At 39.1% G+C, this 19,183-nt stretch overlaps 1 protein-coding gene across 2 annotated transcripts in view; it reads right to left on the minus strand.

Annotated features, from left to right (window-relative positions):
- SLC6A5 (solute carrier family 6 member 5) overlaps nt 1-19,183 on the minus strand; it is a 1,534,607-nt gene that overhangs the window by 1,386,558 nt on the left and 128,866 nt on the right. The gene's annotated exons all lie outside the window — the stretch shown is intronic.

The raw sequence follows: 19,183 nt of genomic DNA on the forward strand, positions 1-19,183 counted from the left end.
GAGCTCCTCTATGTCTCTTTTCATGTAGTCCAGGGAGGTACGTCTCAGGTCATTCACACCAGCATGGACAATGACTGAGTCATATTTGTACTTGCCTTGGAGTGACCTGAGTGCTTGTGTTATGTGGTAGATCCTAGTGCCAGACAGGCTGCTCACCGTGACCTTCTCCTTGTTCAGCCTGGTGAGCGGGACGTCAGTGTGCCTGACGATAGAGTCACCTATTACAAGTGTATCAGGTGTGTTGTTTAGCCTTAAGGGCTGTGACTGTTTGGCACACTGGCTTTGTGAGATATGTGTTGCACGTGTTTTTTTTGGGGTAGCGGTTGCTTGGGTGTCTGCTTTGGAGGTCTCTGCTGCTTAGGCAGATCTTTATTTAGAGCCTCCAAGTATGTTTTTGTGTGATTATGTGTTTGGTTTGCTGTCGTGGTAGGTCTATGTGAGACTGGAATTGTAGTGAGTGTGGTTTCCTTCTCCTCCTGACTGGTTTTGCCAGTACTGAGTTGAGAGAGCTTAGCCTCCAGTTTGGCTATATGGTTGCATCTCTCACATGTGTTGGAATTTGTTGGGAGGAGGAGAGGGTTGTCTGTGTACATGAGGCAGTTGTAACATTGCCTCAAGATTCCCATATTCACCAGCTGGACCAGAGAGGAGATTGACAACTGACCTTTGGACATGCTAGAATAATATTGGGAATTCCTTTATAATTGAAAACAAGGGCCAATGGGGAGCGAGGGTGTAGTGCTTTTAATTATTAGTGCTGACTTATAATTGCTTTAGTGAGCAAGTGCCAGGTAACAAGTGCAATGTGTTACAGGTAACTTAAATGCATAAACGACAAACAGTAACTTTCTTTCAAGCAAAGCAAGGAAATAAGTACAGTAAGCAATGCAGATATCACTAGGGATCCACAGAAGCACTGAGAAGCCGCGTTTTAGGTGGAATTAGCGTTCCAGGGAAATAACAAGCATACAAACAAAGCTAGATTCAGCAGGCCTGGATCTAGTCTATGCTACAGCAAACAAGGTGTACCAATTTCAGTAAGATATAGTTCAAATATTCAGGCACTATAAACCTTTAACCAGAAATTCCCAGCTCAGAAGGGCAGAGTCCAGCCTCTCCTCCCACAAGAGTGCAGACCACGAACCTTCTTAATGTAAAATAACTGGCCTGAAGCCCAAGTGCTTAAACCAGAGCTAGATAATGACCCACAATACTGCACTAATGTTTGAAACAGCACAGTGCACCAGCAGCTATCTAAACATTATCAAATGATTATAGTGCATTAGATAATGAGCCACAATACTGCACTAATGTTTGAAAACAGCACAGTGCACCAACAGCTATCTAAACATTATCAAACGATTATAGTGCATTAGATAATGACCCACAATACTGCACTAATGTTTGAAAACTGCACAGTGCACCAGCAGCTATTTAAACATTATCAAACGATTATAGTGCATTAGATAATGACCCACAATGCTGCACTAATGTTTGAAAACTGCACATTGCACCAGCAGCTATCTAAACATTATCAAATGATTATAGTGCATTAGATAATTAGCCACAATACTGAACTAATGTTTGAAAATAGCACAATGACCACTACAGGGTTCCCACCTAACTACAAATTTTATAAACATATTTTCATTTTTATATCAGAATTTACTAGATAAGGATGTAAGTGAACAAAAAAAAAGGCAGGGAACATTTAACCTAACTTGGAAGGGGAGCACAGAATGCAGTTCAGTCCCCAATAAGTTATTTTCCTACTGATTCCAGCACAGAAACGACTGCTATAAACAGCTCAGAAAAGTATTTTGTAACCAGGAAAAATTTAATACCAGACAAATACTGTCCTTCACTCAAGTGAAACTCACTGCCATTAGTTTTGTAACAGCAGGCAGGTACATTGCCTTAAAGTTCAGATCCTGTCTCGAGAGACTCTTCATGAAGCAAATTCGCTATAAAAGTTGCATATTTGAAGATGTACTGATGTGTCAGAATAACACTCAGATGGGCTCTTTAGAGAACACTGTGTTACTACTGTCTTATATAGAAGGTATATGAAAGTATTCAAATGAAAAGGCAAATCATGAAAAATTAGGACAGTTGGAGCAATGCTGCATTTATAAGCATGCATGTGGGTAGACTGGAGAAAAAATGCTGTATCAGCTAAAAGATAGAACTGAATGAACCAAGGAAAGCCCCTTGTGCTAAACTCAATCACACCACGTTGCTTGTGTGGAAAAGAACATTATCAAATACAGATGAACTTTTCCATCTTTAGCAAAGAATGTGGTTTAAATGTTAGAATACTTGATTTAGTGCTAAGCTCTTACTAGTGGTCGATAGTTACAGTTTAAATAAAGCTATGAGTATTATTTCCTAAAGAAGGCCACAAAAATGCTGCAGCTGGTAGAAAATGCTACAGTGTGATTTATATTGAGGGGACAGTTAAGGACAGGTGACCCATTGGTGAGGAGCGGCAGTCATTGGTTCATGACGTATTCTGCAGAATGGGGAATGGAACTCTATGCAAACGTGATGGTATGTACTTAAAAACAGAGGCCAATGCCTTTAGGGTCAAAAGCACACTTGGCAAGGAGTCAGTTTGTGCTACTTCACTGGCACAATAAAAGAAAGTATCCAAACTACTCAACATATAATGCTTGTACCTGCTAAATCTTAATCTCTAGGTACACAGGAAGCAGAATGCAATATAAACACCATGGGGTCCAAGAATAAGTGAATTTTATTCTTTCATAAGTCCAACTTCAGTATTCCTATGTCTTCTTCAGTTCTGAGGGCACAGGCCTAGTTATATCCCAAATGGCTCAGTTCTGATTAAGGCAAAGGAATGCTAAAACTGTTCTTATTAAAAAAAAAAAAAAAAAAAAAGAAATTCACTTATTCTCAGGCCTATGATGTACTGTTTATTTTTTTTTCATCTTTAGAAAGGTAGAAAGCCCAGACTATTACCAAGGTAACATGGAGTTTTATTAGGTTCAATTATCAGCTTACGTGCTGGAGAAGGTGCGACTGAGTGGTTAAAGTAAAGCTGATTTAAAGGAGTGGGAATTCTCTGCCTGTTCTGTATACAACAGGTGGGTTAGATGTGGTGGTCATCTGTGATGATGACATCAGCAGGAGCTTGCCCAGTAGCACGTAGTGCTGCAGCTAGCAGTAATGTCATGCAAGCACCCAGGTGTCTGTCAATAGCCACAAGGGACAGGATTCTGGCACCCATGAAAAATCTAAACCACCAGGGGATATCACTAAATATGTGATCATAGCCAGTCAATTTGAGAATAAATGTGGTAGAAGTTAAGATGGTCTGGGTGGGAAGGGCAAGAAAAAAAGAAAGGAGTCAGTTTAAGTTCTCTATAGCAGTATATGTGGTATTTCTCTGTAGTAATATCTGTGGTATTTCTCTTTAGTAGTATATGTGGTATTTTCATAGTAGTATCTGTAGTATTTCTCTATAGTAATGGTATTTCTCTACAATAATATCTGCGGTATTTCTCTTTAGTAGTATCTGTGGTATTTCTCTGCAATAATATATGTGGTATTTCTCTTTAGTAGTATCGATGGGATTTCTCTACAATAATATATGCGGTATTTTTCTACAATATTTCTCTACAATAATATCTGCAGTATTATCTATGGTATTTCTCTACAATAATATCTGCGGTATTTCTCTTTAGTAGTATCTGTGGTATTTCTCTACAATAATAATATCTGCAGTATTTCTCTTTAGTAGTATCTGTGGTATTTCTCTATAGAAGAATCTCTGGTATTTCTCTATAGTAGTATCCCTGACATTTCTCTATAGTAGTATCTGTGGTATTTCTCTATAGTAATATCTGTGGTATTTCTCTTTAGTAGTATATGTGGTATTTCTCATAGTAGTATCTGTAGTATTTCTCTATAGTAATAGCTATAGTATTTCTCTACAATAATATCTGCGGTATTTCTCTTTAGTAGTATCTGTGGTATTTCTCTACAATAATAGCTGTGGCATTTCTCTTTAGTAGTATCTGTGGTATTTCTCTATAGAAGAATCTCTGGTATTTCTCTATAGTAGTATCTGTAGTATTTCTCTATAGTAGTATCTCTAGTATTTTTTCTATAGGTTCATAGGTAGGTACTAGGCTATCGGCCCAAGGGCCTACGTAAGCCTAGCCAGCAAGGTACCATAGCTTTCACCACCCAAGAAAGTTATTTTCCTGTGCCACTGTCCAGCAGAGACACAGAAGTGATCCCCGGGGTGTATTTCCTATTTCCCATCCACTCATCAAGATTTTTCTTGAAGAGCGCTAATGAAGAACTTTGCTTGACATAGATGGGTAGCTTGTTCCAGAGTATAGGAAGTCTCTGGGACAGCAATCTATCCCTCCAGCATGTCCTGTTTATTGTGGTGACAAGCTTTAGGTCCCTAGAGTGTGTAGCTTGGAGGGATTGGGATTTCTTAGGTGTAGCATGTCCAACAGCTCTGGGTTTGACATAGCTTTATATGTTAGGCAGAGATCACCTCAGAGTAGGCGATATGCTATGGAGTAAAGCTGGAGTTTTTTGAGGCAGTCAGTGTAGGGAATTTGTTTGAGGCCAGTAATCCTCTTTGTGAGGTACTTCTGTGGCCTTTCCAGCTGCTGCAGATGTCTTGTGAGGTACATTCCAAAAGGGGCGTTGTACTCTATAATGGATCTAATGAGTGACGAGTAGAGAGGAACAATGACCTTTTTTTTTCCTGGATGAGAACCCTTTTATGATGAGGTGTGCCACGTAGGAGGACTTCCTGACTACTGTGGCGATGTGACTATCAAAGGAGAGACTACTGTCCACCTGGGTCCCAAGGTCTCTTATCACACATTCGGTGTTAAGTAGATTGCTGCCTATGTGGTAGTTCATGGGTACAGAGTTTTTGCCAAAGGGGATGACACTGCACCTTTTGGCATTGAGCTTGAGGCCATGGCTCTGACACCCTGCATCTGTCTCAGTGAGGCCCTTCTGTAGGATGTCCACATCATTTGGGGACTTGACTATAGCTCCTAGTTTGCATTCATCTGTGAACTTCATCAGCCAGAGGCCTTCTGTGTTAGCTTGTACTTCAGAGAAGTAGATACCAAACAGCAGAGGTCCCAGAACGGAACCCTGTGGCACTCCACTTGTCACTGCCTTGAGGTCAGATTTGGAGTCTGCAACTTTTACAGTGTGGGTTCTGTCAGTGAGCCAGTTGGCAACCCATCTTGTGACGTAGGGATTTGTACCTAGTTTAGTGACTTTAGCTATAATTCCAGAATGGGGGATGGTGTTGAAAGCCTTGGCGAGGTCAAGATAGGCTGTGTGAACCACCTTACCCTCATCCACGGCTTTGGTGACTGCCTCAAAGAACACAAATAGGATCCAAATAGATGCAGGTGGAAACGCCAAAAAAGTCAAAAAGTGCTGAAACACAGGACAAGTTTATTGAAGTGAAGCGCTTTTCGTCTGTGTAGTACACAGACTTCCTCAGACAAAGTACATTAATCAATCACAGCTTTTATACTATCCTTAATTCCCTAATTGACTATGAACAAAAGCAATTAGGGTCAGGAAATTGTGAAAGTCAATGTTACCAACACTTAAACAACTCTATAGTTCAGAAATACAAAACATTGTTGAGAAATTATATTAAAAGTAGCTATAATTAAGAAATAGCTACACTTCGAATAAATAGAATTAAATTAAGTTAAAATGAGCTGCCTAATAAGCTGCAAAAACAATTACAAAAATCAGTTAACCCCACATACTATAACTGTTTCTTAAATGTTCTTAATTTTGTATATCTATTAAGACATGTATAAATGCATAAACAGGAAACACTTCAAATATGCATCTATTTATATAAAAATATAAAAATATATACGTAAATGCGTATATGTGAATTTAAGGTGTATACGAAAATGGATGTACATATATAGGTCGTACATACAGAGCAAGTACAACTACTTTTTACGTTCACATTCTTACTGACTCTAGGATTACTGTCTATATGAAGGTGTGTAGTCTATCTTAGTAAATTCCTCAATTTAAGTAAAGAACTAATGGAACAACCCTCGTTTAAACCAGGGAAAGCGTAGGCGTTAAGTCTAATCTGCCATCTTAGTTCTGATGCTTCCAGGAGTAACTGAGATGGGGCACCTCTTTTGTTTTCGAACAACTGATCAATAACCATAAATTTAAAGAAGTGGTCTTTACACATAGAAATGTGTTTAGCCAACGCATTCTCTTGCTTCTCCTTACTTATAGCATATTGATGCTCGTAGATCCTTTCTCGTAACCTGCGCTCAGTTTTACCCACATAGAACCCTTCGCATTTTTGACACTGTGCGATGTAAACTACCATGCGGGTGTTGCATGTAGATCTGCAACGCAAGTTAAAGCATTGATTGTTAGCCTTGAACCTATTCGATTCCAAAACGTGCTTACACTGGTTGCAGTTTTGGCATTTATACATACCAGGTGTTCTAATAGGGGTGTTAACATTATGTTCCAGTAAAGATTTCAAATTTTTACCCCTCCGAAAAGTGATCTCTGGTTTACTCCCTACTTTACTTAAAACTGTAAAGTTGTTCCTAAAGATGTCCCAATTCTTTTTAATAATTTCAAATATAAAATGACTATCAATACTGTAAGTCAAAATTAATCTGGTGTTAGTGTTAAGTGAATTACCAGTAGGAACCTGACTTGGTGTGACCAGGGTAGGGGTAATAGTAGTATAGGATCTTTCTTCAAGTGTATCTACCCTAAGTAGAGGTAGGTACGTGCCATTAAATCTTTTGTTAGTCACTTCTCTCACTAGGTTATCAAGTAGGGATGGTGGGTACCCTCTGTGTAGGAACATATCGACCAGTGCTTTACACTCGTTTTGAAAATCAACGTCCAGACTAACAATACGTGCAGCCCTAACTAACTGCCCCTTAATGACTGATCTCTTCTGGTAGCTAGGGTGACAACTGCTGTAATGTAGTAAAGAATTAGAGTACGTTGGTTTCCTAAAAATCTTGGCTACATATTTACCCAATTCAAGGTTTTTCGCCAACCAAATATCTAAGTAGGCTATAGCACTCTTACTGAATTCGAAAGTGAAAGACAGAAAATCAGTGGAAGAATTAAAAAATTCCAAAAGAGAGTTGCATTCAGGTTCGTTACCTTTGAATAAGATAAAAATGTCGTCCAGGTAGCGTGTGTAATACTTAATGTTATACATGACTTCACTGTTATTAAACACATATTCTCGTTCCCAGTACGACATAACCATATTGGCCAGGCTAGCCCCACAGGGAGAGCCCATGGCCACCCCTGTTGTTTGTAAGTAAAAGTTATCTCCCAGCAAGAAGTAGTTGTTATATAAAATAATCTCAAGGAGTTCAAGCACTAGGGATATTTCTGCAGCAGGTGCTGCTTTCTTCTTAAGGGTAATACCTACCCAATCACTGGCCAATTCTAGGGGTATACAGGTATAAAGGTCTTTGACGTCGATGGTGAGAAAGTTAAGGTTAGGGTCAAAGGTAATTTCACCTATCTTGGCCAGGAAGGTCCACGAGTCTTTGCAAATTTGTTCTTCTTGTATCAAATATTTTTGTAGTATAAAATCTACTAGTTTGGCACAAGCATACGTGGGGGATCCGCGTCCATCGACTAATGGACGCATAGGTGGATTATAAAGATCCTTATGTATCTTAGGGATCCCAAAAAGACAAGGGAACTTAGGATGTAACGTGGATAGGTAATTGTGCTGTTCTTGTTGGAGTCGACCCTCAAGAAGCATTTCATTAAGACTATTTTTAATATTAGAATAAGCTTTGTTAATTTCAGATCTTGAACTCAAAGCATAAGAATCATTGTCTAACAAATTAAGCATACGGTCGAAATAATCAACCTTGTCAAACACAACAGCCCCCCCTCCCTTGTCGGGTTTACAGATGCGTAAGCTGTGCATCTTAACAAACTCAAGTAATTCCTGTTCTTTTTTGGAAACATTTGTCTTCTCAAATTGAGGCAATGATTTATAATTCTGTCTAAGGTCTAATTCACACATATTTTCAAAACACTGAATAATAGGGAGTAGAGGTGGATTGAAAGTGCTAGGTACCCAGTAAGGGTTGCTAGTAGCACTATTGGTATTACTCCCAAACATTAGATTAAAGTTAAGTTTACGACTGTACATTTTAATAGCAAGAATGTTATCAACCAAATCTGATTTATGCTGCGGGACATAAGTATGGCCTTTTGCTAAAAGATCAGCTAGTTCTTTAGGAATAGGTACAAAAGAGAAGTTATAGATGTTGAAGTCACCTAAGTCGTTGGTAGTCATCACAGGTTTCCTCAAATGTACAAAGTCTTCCTCCTGTATCTCGTCCGTGCTGTTAGTATTATACAGTCCTGTGTTGGGTAGGTGGTCTACACCAATAGAGTCGTAATATTCCATGTCAGCGTTACCAGTGACAGTAGTCCCTTCTCTGGTGTTAGAAGAGGAAGTGCTGACAGGAGTAACCACTTAATTTAATTCTATTTATTCGAAGAGTAGCTATTTCTTAATTATAGCTACTTTTAATATATTTTCTCAACAATGTTTTGTATTTCTGAACTATAGAGTTGTTTAAGTGTTGGTAACATTGACTTTCACAATTTCCTGACATTAATTGCTTTTGTTCATAGTCAATTAGGGAATTAAGGATAGTATAAAAGCTGTGATTGATTAATGTACTTTGTCTGAGGAAGTCTGTGTACTACACAGATGAAAAGCGCTTCACTTCAATAAACTTGTCCTGTGTTTCAGCACTTTTTGACTTTTTTGGCGTTTCCACCTGCATCTATTTGGATCCTATTTGTGTTTTATTTCCTGGTTTTTGTGCTCTGCATTTGGTTGACTGCCTCAAAGAAGTCGATCAGGTTCAGAAGGCATGATCTGCCTTTCACACACCCGAACTGGGTGGGATCCAAAATTTGGAGGTTACCAATGTCTTTGTTTATGAGTTCCATGATGATACGTTCCATGGCCTTGCAGACCAGGCTCGTCAGGCTAATAGGTCGATAGTTCCCGGGATCAGTGGTGGCTCTCCCTTTGTGGAGTGGGATAACTGTTGCTGTGCGCCATTCAGTGGGCACAAAGCCTGATGCGAGGCTATTATTGAACATGGTGCTTAAGTGGGGAGCCAGTTCGTTCTGAAGTTCATGTAAAACGCAGCCTGGGATGTTGTCCGGTCCCATGGATGCTGTGTTTTTGGCTTTAGAGAGTGCAGCTTTTACCTGCGTAGTTGTGATTACAGGGACTCTGCATTCTTCCTGTATAGATATTTGCCCTTTAGGGGGTGAGAGGGGGTTTAAGTTAGCACTGAACCGATCTGCCAGGATGTTGGCAATATCAGTTGGTTCTGTAATTTTCATGCCTTTGTGCTGTAACTCAGAGCAGATCTGGGTGTTGCCATCTAGATTCTTGACATAGCTATAGAATGCTTTGTGGTTGTCCTTGGATTTAGTGGTGATTTTGTTTTCGTAGCTAGCTTTGGAGGATCTTATAATGGATCTTACTATAGCAGTATCTATGGTATTTCTCTACAATAATATCTGCGGTATTTCTCTTTAGTAGTATCTGTGATATTTCTCTATAGTAGTATCTGTGGTATTTCTCTACAATAATAGCTGTGGTATTTCTCTTTAGTAGTATCTGTGGTATTTCTCTATAGTAGTATCTGTGGTATTTCTCTATAATAATAGCTGCAGTATTTCTCTTTAGTAGTATCTGTGGTATTTCTCTATAGTAGTATCCCTGACATTTCTCTATAGTAATATCTGTTGTATTTCTCTATAGTAGTATCTCTGGTACTTTTCCATAGTAGTATCTATGGTATTTCTCAACAATAATATCTGCGGTATTTCTCTTTAGTTGTATCTATGGTATTTCTCTATAATAATATATGTGGTATTTCTCTATAGTAATATCTGTGGTATTTCTCTTTAGTAGTATCTGTGGTATTTCTCATAGTAGTATCTGTGGTATTTCTCTTTAGTAATATCTGTGGTACTTCCCTTTAGTCGTATCTCTGGTATATCTCATAGTAGTATCTGTGTTATTTCTCTTTAGTAGTATCTCTCTAAAATAGTATCTGTGGTATTTCTCTATAGTAGTATCTCTGGTATTTCTCTGTAGTAGTATCTGTGATATTTCTCTATAGTAGTATCTCTGGTATTTCTCATAGTAGTATCTGTGGTATTTCTCATAGTAGTATCTGTGTTATTTCTCTTTAGTAGTATCTCTCTAAAATAGTATCTGTGGTATTTCTCTATAGTAGTATCTCTGGTATTTCTCTGTAGTAGTATCTGTGATATTTCTCTATAGTAGTATTTCTGGTATTTCTCATAGTAGTATCTGTGGTATTTCTCATAGTAGTATCTGTGTTATTTCTCTTTAGTAGTATCTCTCTAAAATAGTATCTGTGATATTTCTCTATAGTAGTATCTCTGGTATTTCTAATAGTAGTATCTGTGTTATTTCTCTTTAGTAGTATCTCTCTATAATAGTATCTGTGGTATTTCTCTATAGTAGTATCTCTGGTATTTCTAATAGTAGTATCTGTGTTATTTCTCTTTAGTAGTATCTCTCTATAATAGTATCTGTGGTATTTCTCTATAGTAGTATCTCTGGTACTTTTCCATAGTAGTATCTATGGTATTTCTCAACAATAATATCTGTATTTCTCTTTAGTTGTATCTATGGTATTTCTCTATAATAATATATGTGGTATTTCTCTATAGTAATATCTGTGGTATTTCTCTTTAGTAGTATCTGTGGTATTTCTCATAGTAGTATCTGTGGTATTTCTCTTTAGTAATATCTGTGGTACTTCCCTTTAGTCGTATCTCTGGTATATCTCATAGTAGTATCTGTGTTATTTCTCTTTAGTAGTATCTCTCTAAAATAGTATCTGTGGTATTTCTCTATAGTAGTATCTCTGGTATTTCTCTGTAGTAGTATCTGTGATATTTCTCTATAGTAGTATCTCTGGTATTTCTCATAGTAGTATCTGTGGTATTTCTCATAGTAGTATCTGTGTTATTTCTCTTTAGTAGTATCTCTCTAAAATAGTATCTGTGGTATTTCTCTATAGTAGTATCTCTGGTATTTCTCTGTAGTAGTATCTGTGATATTTCTCTATAGTAGTATTTCTGGTATTTCTCATAGTAGTATCTGTGGTATTTCTCATAGTAGTATCTGTGTTATTTCTCTTTAGTAGTATCTCTCTAAAATAGTATCTGTGATATTTCTCTATAGTAGTATCTCTGGTATTTCTAATAGTAGTATCTGTGTTATTTCTCTTTAGTAGTATCTCTCTATAATAGTATCTGTGGTATTTCTCTATAGTAGTATCTCTGGTATTTCTAATAGTAGTATCTGTGTTATTTCTCTTTAGTAGTATCTCTCTATAATAGTATCTGTGGTATTTCTCTATAGTAGTATCTCTGGTACTTTTCCATAGTAGTATCTATGGTATTTCTCAACAATAATATCTGTGGTATTTCTCTTTAGTTGTATCTATGGTATTTCTCTATAATAATATATGTGGTATTTCTCTATAGTAATATCTGTGGTATTTCTCTTTAGTAGTATCTGTGGTATTTCTCTTTAGTAATATCTGTGGTATTTCCCTTTAGTCGTATCTCTGGTATATCTCATAGTAGTATCTGTGTTATTTCTCTTTAGTAGTATATCTCTAAAATAGTATCTGTGGTATTTCTCTATAGTAGTATCTCTGGTATTTCTCTGTAGTAGTATCTGTGATATTTCTCTTATAGTAGTATCTCTGGTATTTCTCATAGTAGTATCTGTGGTATTTCTCATAGTAGTATCTGTGTTATTTCTCTTTAGTAGTATCTCTCTAAAATAGTATCTGTGGTATTTCTCTATAGTAGTATCTCTGGTATTTCTCTGTAGTAGTATCTGTGATATTTCTCTATAGTAGTATTTCTGGTATTTCTCATAGTAGTATCTGTGGTATTTCTCATAGTAGTATCTGTGTTATTTCTCTTTAGTAGTATCTCTCTAAAATAGTATCTGTGATATTTCTCTATAGTAGTATCTCTGGTATTTCTAATAGTAGTATCTGTGTTATTTCTCTTTAGTAGTATCTCTCTATAATAGTATCTGTGGTATTTCTCTATAGTAGTATCTCTGGTATTTCTAATAGTAGTATCTGTGTTATTTCTCTTTAGTAGTATCTCTCTATAATAGTATCTGTGGTATTTCTCTATAGTAGTATCTCTGGTATTTCCTCATAGTAGTATCTGTGGTATTTCTCTATAGTAGTATCTGCGGTATTTCTCTTTAGTAGTATCTGTGGTATTTCCCTATAGTAATATCTGTGGTATTTCTCTTTAGTAGTATCTCTCTATAATAGTATCTGTGGTATTTCTCTATAGTTGTATCTGTGGTATTTTTCTATGGTAGTATCCGTGGTATTTCTCTATAGTAGTAGTATCTGTGGCATTTTTCTATAGTAATATAATTGGTACTTCTCATTAGTAGTATGTGTGGTATTTCTCTATAGTTGTATCTGTGGCAGTCACACCTCACATGCTACAGATCATTAATCCCAGCAAGATCATTATAGCACAAATAGTTCAAGATCATAACCTCTATGGTTTGCTTCAGTAACTGTCAGTTATTGGAAGAGGGAGCAGTAGTTATTCAAAGACAAAAGTGTCAGCTATAAGAAAAATATCAAAACCATGTGACTGAGAAGGTTTACAGTCAAAAGGTCGACATTGACATGTACCACAGCCTCCTCCTTGAACATGGTAGGAGCAACAGTCGGAATGTCAACGTTCAAGTGTACATCCATATAGAAGGACGTACACAGGGCAGGGACTCACAGCATGGATGTAAATGGGGGATTTACAAAGTACGACCGACAGAAATTGTCGACTTTGCTGCATCGACCATGCAACCTAATTAATATGTATGAGTCGACTTTATTTGTCATGGAAATCACTGTTCGCGTAAGTGATTTTTGTGTTTTTTGATAGTTAACCGACTGAGAAGTATCTGATAATACAGAAGGGAACAAAGTATGCAGCCACCAATGAGGATGCCTGGAATAAGTAAATGGATGAAAAGATGACTGCTGCCCATGCAGCTAGTGGCTGGAAGATGCTTTAAGCATGGTTTTTAATTCAAAATGGTATTCGACTAACTGAAACTCAAAGGCAGAAATAAGACTAGAAATTATAGCAGTTAAAGTGAATTACCTCTTACAGGAAAACAAACTAAATGTGTAACCACAACAGTAGAAAACAAATGTCAGTGTTAAGACTTTACCAATATTGATAATATTGCACCTATCTATTTAATGTCTAATATGACTCCCAGTGCATTTGATGAGGTAATTACTCTGAAAAGCATCATTGCTGTTCTTTGCTATAAGTTATACCAGTAGTTATTAAGTGACAAAGATCTCTATTCCTATCGTATACAGAACAGGCAGAGAATTCCCACTCCCTTAAGTCAACTTTACTTTAATAATGACATGTTCCTAATCTTAGTCTAGCATCATCACCGAGTTTGCTGCAACAAAGGGAAATATAACACAGTTGGTATTTTTCCAGATCTGCTATATATATATATGCTATAACAGTTTCACATAAACAGTGATCAGATATCATCTTTCAAATAATATCCAAAAAGAAGAAATGTAGCAGTGGCAAACATGGCAGACAAAAACTGGCAAATAAAAATGCTTTATTGAGTAAAAATAAAACAAAGTAAGCACTTTTGTGTGGATCAACCATGCTTCATCAGACTTTAAAACAGTTAAACACAGTCCCTATTTAAATACAGAACTAGTCAACTCATTAACTAATCAGAGTAATAGTTACCATGACAGTAATAGTTACTATGACAGTAATAGTTACCATGACAGTAATAGTTACCATGACAATAACAGTTACCATGACAGTAATAGTTACCATGACAATAAATGACGTCAATGAAACTTAAAAAGTGAAACTAAAATGTTATACATTTGAGAAAAGCATACAGAAATATATAACAAATATTCTGAGATAAATTATAGCCATTATATAAACCCACACTTATCAAATGGGTTTATACAAAGGCTGATGTACTAATTTATTGTCATGGTAACTATTACTCTCTTACTTTGGTTGTTTTATTTTTACTCAATAAAACCTTTTTATTTGCCATATTTTTTCTGCTGTGTTTGTCACTACTACGTTTCTTCTTTTTGGATTGTATTTGTTGTACGCAGTTTAGTAATTTGATCTGAAGCACAGAATTTTGGCTACCAATCTTTCAAATAATATTTTCTTAGTTCTCACAAATGTATTTTACAAAAGTGGGGTAAAGAAGCAGACTCAAGGACTAGAAGACATTTTATTGACATTTTCCAGTCTGCAATTCATCTGCTCGTTTATTTTGTGGTAAAAATAATACATTTTTTGGTCTTCTTTCCTGAAATAATGCTCTGTTAAACTACACTTGCCAAACATGATCCTCACATTGATATGACACATTTATTACTCAATGCCAGTGGTACATTCTTCACAATCACAGGATGGGACAGTGTGCACATAGTGCTGATTTTACACCTCATTACCCTTGTGTTGGGGCAGTGTGCACATAGTGATGAAGTCAAACCTCATCACACTTGTAGGACTGTGGCAGTATACACTTAGTGCTGAAGTCACACCTCATCACACTTGTAAGACTGTGACAGTATGCACTTAGTGCTGAAGTCACACCTCATCACACTTGTAGGACTGTGGCAGTATGCACTTAGTGCTGAAGTCACACCTCATCTCACTTGTAAGATTGGGGCAGTGTGCACATAGTGATGAAGTCACACCTCATCACACTTGTAAGACTGTGGCAGTATGCACTTAGTGCTGAAGTCACACCTCATCACACTTGTAAGACTGTGGTAGTATGCACTTAGTGCTGATGTCACACCTCATCACTCCTGTAGTGCTGATGTCACACCTCATCACAATTGTAAGATTTGGGCAGTGTGCACATAGCGCTGATGTTATACCTCATCACACTTGTAGGACTGTGGCATTATGCACATAGTGCTGATATCACACCTCATGAGTCCTGTAGGACTGGGGTTGTTTCCACATAGTGCTGATGTCACACCTCATCACACATGTATGAATAGGGAAGTGTGCACATGGTGCTGATGTCACACCTCATCACACTTGTAGGACTTGGGCAGAGTGCACTTAGTGCTGATGTCACACGTCATTACACATTTATCTCTGGGGAAGTGTGCACATAGTGCTGACATCACACCTGTATAACTGAGGCAGTGTGTAGATTAGTACTGATGTCGCACATCATCACACTTGTAGGACAGGGGCAGTGTATACATAGTGCTGATGTCACATGCGTTATGTGGCCATGTCAACATAGTGCTGTGGATATGATGGTTTGTGCATACAGCAGTTGTTGACATGAAGAGTCTGTGCACAGACTGCTGGTTGGTATGAAGGTCTGAACACACACACAGTGCTGGTCAGTATGATGACTTGTACACACAATGCTGGTTGGTGTGAAGGTTTGCACTCACAGTAGTGGTTGGTATAATGGCTTGCGCACACATTGGTGGTTGGTATGAAGATTTGCACATGCAAAGTGCTGGCTGGTATGATGTCTTGCACACACAATGCTGATTGGTATGATGGTTTGCCCACACAGTGCTGCTTAGTATGAAGGTCTGTTCACACAGTACTGGTTGGGATCATAGCTTGTGCACTATGTGCAAGCTGGCTTGCACACACTGCTGGCTGGTAATAGGGTCTGTGCACACAGTCCTGACTGGTATGACAGTTTGTGCACAAGTACTCATTGGCATGATGGTCAGTGCACACAGTGTTGGCTGGTTTGATGGAGCATGTAGACAGTGCTGGTTGCCACTGAACATCTGCGCACACAGAGCTTGTTGTTCTGATGGTCTGGTGGGTATGAGGGTGTGTGCACACAATGTTGTTTGGTATAAGAGTCTGTGGACATTGTGATGGTTGGGATGAGGGTCTGTGCACACAGTGTTGTTTGGTATAAGGGTCTGTGGACATTGTGCTGGTTGGCATGAGGGTCTGTGTGCACAGAGATGGCTGGTATGATTGTACATGTAAACAGTGCTGTTTGACATAAGCCTCTCTGCTCACATTGCTAGATGGTATGATGGTGTATGCATATTGCTGATTGGTATGAGGGTGCATGTAACAGTGCTGTTTGCCATGAGCATCTGTACCCACACTACTGGTTAGTAAGGGGGTATGTGCATAGTGTTGGTTGGTATGAGGGTGAATGATTGGTAGTTGGTTGGTATGATTGCCTGTGCCCACAGTGTAGCTTGTATGAGGGTGTATGCATGGTGCTAGTTGGTATGAGGGTCTATTCACAAAGTGTGTCTGGTATGAGGGTGTATGCATGGTTCTGGTTGGTATGATAGTCTGTGAACACAGTGTGCCTGGTATGAGGGTCTATGATAGGTGGTTGATTGGTATGATGGCCTGTGCACACAGTGTGGCTGGTATGAGGGTGTATGCATGGTGCTGGTTGGTATGACTGTCTGTGCACACAATGTGGCTGATATGAGGGTGTATGCATGATGCTTTTTGGTATGACAGTTTGTGCACACAGTGTGAGTGGTATGAGGATGTATGTATGCTGCTGGTCAGTATGAGGGTTTGTGAACACAGTGCTGTTTGACATGGGCAACTGTGCCCACAATGCTGGTGGGTATGAGGGTCTGTGCATACGGTGTTGTTTGGTATAAGAGTATGCGGACACTGTGCTGGTTGGCATGAGGGTCTGTGTGCACAGAGGTGGCTGGTATGATTGTACATGTGAACAGTGCTGGTTGACATAAGCATCTGTGCTCACATTGCTAGCCGTTATGATGGTGTATGAATATTGCTGGTTGGTATGAGGGTGCATGTAACAGTGCTGTTTGCCATGAGCATCTGTGCCCACATTGCTGGTTGGTATGAGGGTATATGCATAGTGCTAATTGGTATGAGCATCTGTGCAGACAGTGTTGATTGATATAAGCATCTGTGCCTACACTACTGGTTGGTAAGGAGGTGAGTGCATAGTGATGGTTGGTATGAGGGTGCTTGTAAACAGTGCTGGTTAGTAAGATTGTCTGTGCACACAGTACTGGTTGGTCTGAGGGTATGTGCACACAGTTTTTGTTAGTAGGAGGGTTTGCGCCCACATTGCTTGTTGGTGTGAGGGTGCATGTAAACAGTGCTGTTTGGAATGACCATCTGTGCCCACAGTGTTTGTTGGTAAGAAGGTCTGTACATACAGAGGTTGTTGCTATGAGGGTCTGAGCACACAGTGTGGCTGACATCAGGACATATGCACAACGATGGTTGGTATGAAGAATTGTGCACACACTGCTGTCTGCCATGAGCATCTGTGCCATTTTGCTGATTGGTATGAGGGTCTGTGCACACAGTACTGGTTAGTATGAAGGCCTGTGCCCACATTGCTGGTTGGCATGAGGGTGCATGTAAACATTGCTATTTAGCATGAGCAGCAGTGTCCATGTTGTTAGTTGGTTTTAAGGTGCATGTAAACACTGCAGTTTGGGATAAGCATTTGTACCCACAGTGCTGATTGGTGTATGCATAGTGCTGGTTGGCATGATGATGTATGTGAACCATGCTATTTGCATACACATTCATGTGCACATTCCTGGTTGGTATGAGGTTGTACACATAGTGCTGCTTAGCATGAGGGCCTGTGTGCATACTGCTTGTTGATATACAGGTCTGTGCATATAGTACTTGGTTGTTATATCTATACACAGAGTGCTGGTTAGTACAAGGTTCTGTGCACCCACTCCTGGTTGGTAGGAGTGTTTGTGCACAGAGTGCTGGCTGTTATGAGGATCTGTGCACACAGTTCTGGCTGGCATGAAGGTCTGTCCACAGACTGCTGGTCAGTACAAGGGTCTGTGCACATAGTACTGGGTATAGGAGGGTCTGTGCACACAGTGACGGATGATATGATGGGTTGCACAAACAGTGGTGGTTTATATAAAGGTCTGTGCCCACAGTGCTGGTTGGTATAAGGGTGTATACACAGTGATGGTTGGTTTGAAGGTTTGTGCACAATACTCTTTGGCATGTCTTTGCCACCATTTTGGTTGGTATAAGGATCCGTGCACACAGTGCTTGTTGGTATGAAGGTTTTTGCATACAGTTCTGGTTGATATGAGGACATGTGGATACAGTGCTGTTTGGAATGAGCATATGTGCCTACAGTGCTGGTTGGTAGGAGGGCCTGTACATACAGAGCTTGTTGGCATGAGGTTGTGAGAAAACGGTGTGGCTGGCATCAGGGTGTATGCACAGTGCTGGTTGGTATGAAGGCTTGTGCACATATTGCTGTTTGCCATGAGCATCTGTGCCCATACTGCTTGTTGGTCTGAGGATCTGTGCACACAGTGATGGTTAGTATGAGGGGCTGTGTGCTCAGTGCTGGTTGGCATGAGGATTCATGCAAACAGTGCTATTTAGCATGAACATATGTGGCCATATTGTTAGTTGGTTTGAAGATGCATGCAAACAGTTCAGTTTGGGATAAACATCTGTACCCACAGTGCTAATTGGTTTAAGGCTGTATGCACAGTGCTGGTTGGCATCGTGATGCATGCCATTTGGCATGCATGTTTGTGCCTACATTCCTGGTTGGTATGAGGGTGTACACATAGTGCTGCTTAACATGAGGGCCTGTGTGCACATTGTTTGTTGGTATATGGGTCTGTGCACAAAGTGATGGTTAGTACAAGGGCCTGTGCACCTACTGCTGGTTGGTAGGACACTCTGTGCACACATGTCCACAAACTGCTGGTCAGTAAAAGAGTCTGTGTACAAAGAACTGGGTGTATGAGGGTCTGTGCACACAGTGATGGATGATATGATGGTTTGCACAAACAGTGCTGACTGGCATAAAGGTCTCTGCCCACAATGCTGGTTGGTATGAAGGTTTGTGCACACAGTGCTGTTTGGCATGATTGTCTTTGCTGACATTTTTGGTTGGTATGTGGGTCTGTGCACACAATGCTGGTTGGCATGAGGGTCTATGCACACAGTACTTGTTATAAAT

This window comes from Protopterus annectens, chromosome 9.part0 (genome assembly GCF_019279795.1).
Source record: "Protopterus annectens isolate FY-2018-M chromosome 9.part0, PAN1.0, whole genome shotgun sequence".
Classification (NCBI taxonomy): Eukaryota; Metazoa; Chordata; order Ceratodontiformes; family Protopteridae; genus Protopterus; species Protopterus annectens.